Here is a 3767-nt window from a genome sequence, read left to right on the forward strand (position 1 = left end):
CCAGCTGAGGAAGATCAGGGCGTCTCCCCATGGGGGAGACGGGAGGCCTGGGGCGGGGCCTCCCGGGACCAGGCCCCAAGCCTGCCTTCCCAGCCCGGGCGGCCTTCTGCCTGCCCCTCCGGGAGATAAGGACGGGCCTGGGAAAGCGGGCGGCGGGGACTGGGCAGGGAACAGGCTCTCTCTGGGCAAAGTCCTTCTCGGCCTACAAGGAAAAAGCCCGCTCCTTCCTGGGGCCTCGGCATGCCCCCGCCGCTGCTGCTTGGCTGCGGGGCATCCAGGGCAGGGCTGCGGTCTTCATCGGGGTGTCCGAGAGAAGCCCCGGGGGCTCGTGGTCTTCAGACAGTGCCCCTGAAGCCCCGTCCCCGTGGGCCTGGCTCTGATGGCTGTGCAGCAGGTGGATTGGCTGCCCCTGCCACGGGCCGCCACCTTCTCAAGGGTGAAGGGGACCTGCCCCAAGGCACGCGTGCTCCGTGTGTCACAGGTACGGAGGCGTCCCTTGCCGCTGGCTGAGCCTGCCCCCCCCACCCTGGCTGTTGTGGCTCATCTCGCCTCTGTCTGGAGAGCAGCCGGGAGTCGCGTCCCCAACAAGCACTCCTGTCCCACCCACTTGGCCTGCACGTCCTGGCCGAGGACGGAGGAAGGAGCTGCTAGGGCCTCGCCATCCCAAGAGAGAAATAAGAACGTGGGAAGTGACAGGCCTTGACGAGGGCGCCTCCAGGGCTGTGGCTGGGCGGGAGGACCGTGAGCTGACCCCGGCCAGCGGTACTGTCCCATGGTGCCGGGCTGGTGGGGAGTGCCACGGGTCCTTGTCCTGCGCCCGGGCTGGAGCCAGCGGACCCCCTTCTCTGGCCCGCTGGCTCCTCAGGAGCCGGATGGGCTTCTTGCTCATTCCCAGCTGGCAGTGTCCGGCACACAGCGGGTGACCCGCCCTTACAGACGCGGAGACCAAGGCTGGAGAGGTGCCCTGCTGGGCTCGTCATGCCCCTGTGGGCCGTGGAACCCAGCACAGCCCTTTGGGAGGCAAAGCTCCTGCCTTGTCACACTGGGCAGGAATCGGGGCCTTCCCGGCCAGGGCCTCTGGCCGGCCAGCTGCCACGGTCCTTGCAGGCACCGTGTCTGATGAGGAGTCTGCGACCCATCAGAGGTGTTGCTCGTCCAGTACCCAGGTTCTGGCAGGTGCATTCCCGGTGAGGGCTAGGACAGGAACAGTGATGCCCTTCAACAGCAGCCGGTGACAGACCGGAGCCCCCCGCCCCAGCTCAGCCCTGACTGAAGCCCAGGGCACTGTGCGGCTTCCCAGGAGGAGCCCCCGAGACGTGCTAGGCAGGGGTGCCGGGGAAAGAGCCGGACGTGGGGGCCGGCAAGGCCGGGCTCGTCTCCTGAACCCCAACCTGGTACAGGTGTGACTGGACCTGCGTGGTTCCCGGAGGCCACCGTCCTCAGACTCGGGGCTCAGAGAGAGGAAGCAGACACTCCCTAACGGTGAGCCCCGACACGCCTGGGACCCTGGCAGCGGCCGTGGGGAGGACCGGCCCCTGGGCACGGGGCCAGGCAGCGGAGTCCGCCAGGCCTGGCCCTGCCCTGGAGGCTTCTCCACGGAGCTGCGAGGCTGGGGAGGTTTGGGGGGGCCGTGACTCGGAGCTCGCGGGGCTGTGGCATGTCCCGGGAAGGTGACACATCTCCTGTCCATTGTGCCCTTGAACGTGGAAACGGTGGCCGGCGATGGGACCGGCCCCTCGCAGCCCAGCCTCCGGGGCGGGCGGCCTTATCCCCGGCCTCTGCGACCACGTCCAGCCCCTCCGCCCATCCGGGCCGGGGGAGGGGTCCTGCCCTCCGTTTTCTCATCTGTTGCTGAGTCGGGTTCTCTCCCCCTTGTGTTTCTGCTCGGCCCCTTCCAGCCGGCGTCCGGCCTCCTCACTGGAGTCTCCTTCTGCCTGTGTCTCTTGGCTGCTGCTTATCTCTGTTCCTCTGTCTGTAATGATGGCTGCGTCCAGCCCCTCCGCCCGTCCGGGCCGGGGGAGGGGTCCTGCCCTCCGTTTTCTCATCTGTTGCTGAGTCGGGTTCTCTCCCCCTTGTGTTTCTGCTCGGCCCCTTCCAGCCGGCGTCCGGCCTCCTCACTGGAGTCTCCTTCTGCCTGTGTCTCTTGGCTGCTGCTTATCTCTGTTCCTCTGTCTGTAATGATGGCTGCACCTTCCCCGCCGCACCCCCGTGACCCCATCTTTCTCTGTGGGTCTGGGCTGGACCTCTACCCCCATCCTCTCCCCGTCGATGCTTCTGACCCTACCCGGCCCTCAGCAAACCCCAGGATTTGGCTGTCCCATCTCATTGCTCCCTGTTCCCGGGGGGTGGGGATGGGAGTGGGGGGACCTCTTCCACGCAGACGGGAAGCGTGGTGCTTCCTCCTGGTTAGGGAGTGAGAGGCCTGTAACAAGCCCCGGGGCCAGTGCGTCTAGGGGCATGGGGGCGGGGGATGGACACTCCGCAGAGATCGATGGTGGAGTCCCGGGGGCTTAGACGTGGCCCGTCTTTGTTGCGTGTGACGGCAGCTACCCTGAGCTCGGCCCAGGCGGCAGGTGGCCTGGAGGCATCAGGCGTGGGCGCCTTGGAGGGCAGCGTACACGCTGGCTGGCCCTGGGCACTTGGCTGCAGCTGGCTGCCACCCCTGTGTCTCCAGTGTCCTGTGATCGGGTTTGGCCTTCAGGTGGGAAGAGGGCAGCAGGAGGGGTGACCGATGGGGTCCAGCAGGTGTGTGGGGTGCTGGGAGCAGGCCTGCGATTTGTTGGTTCTTTCTGGCGGATTGGGTGCCTCCTGTGAGCCAGGGCCAGGCACACGGCGTTGGCCAAATGCCCCTCCTGGCATTCACCCCTCACTCACCTTTCCTGCCCCTGTGCCAACAACCCTGTCCCTGCCCCAGCTGTCCTCCCACAAGCCAACGTGTGCACCGTTTCCCTTCCATCTCCCTGTCCAAAGGCCGGCTCAGACCCACCTCCTCCAGGAAGCCTTCCCATCACTCGGCCTCCCAGTCTGCTGTCAGCATGCAGTGTGAGCCCCGAGCCTGTCCGTGAGCCCCGAGCCTGTCCGTGAGCCCCGAGCCTGTCCGTGAGCCCCGAGCCTGTCCGTGAGTCCCTTCTGTGGTCCCTGCTGCCTGGCAGCTTGGACGTCCCCAGAGAGAGCTGGGCCTCGGTAGTTGTGTCCGAGCGGGGGACTGTGACTGTGCTGTGGGCTGCGTCCGTGGTGAGGATGATATCCATGTCCGTGCTGGGGGCGGGGTCCATGGTGGGCGTGACGTCGGCGTCCGTGCTCAGGGGCGGAGTCTGTGCTGGCAGCGGGGTCTGTGCTGGGGGCTGCATCCTTGGTGAAGATGATGTCTGTGACCATGCTGGGGGCAGGGTTCATAGTGGGCATGACGTCCGCGTCCGTGCTCAGGGGCGGGGTCTGTGGCGGGGCTGCGTCCGTGGTGGGCGTGATGTCCGTGTCCGCGCTGGGGGCCGTGTCCGCATTCCAGGGCTCCGGCGCTCGCGGGCTGGACCTGGCCGCGCCCGCACCTTCGTGCGGCACAGGGGGAGGAGTCCCGGCACCCAGAGCCACAGAGAGGGCCTCATCGCACGCATGCACGTGTGCACACGTGTGCCGGAGGCCCCGGCACGCTCTGGGTCTGGCCAGTGGCGGTGCCTCCCAGGCCTCGGTCTCCTGGCGGGGGGTTGGGGTCCGAATGCCCCCAAGCGTCGTCTCCAGGGCGAGCGCGTGCGGCGGAGGCCACTCCATCT

This window comes from Pteropus alecto, unplaced genomic scaffold, assembly GCF_000325575.1.
Source record: "Pteropus alecto unplaced genomic scaffold, ASM32557v1 scaffold125, whole genome shotgun sequence".
In the NCBI taxonomy this organism is placed as follows: Eukaryota; Metazoa; Chordata; class Mammalia; order Chiroptera; family Pteropodidae; genus Pteropus; species Pteropus alecto.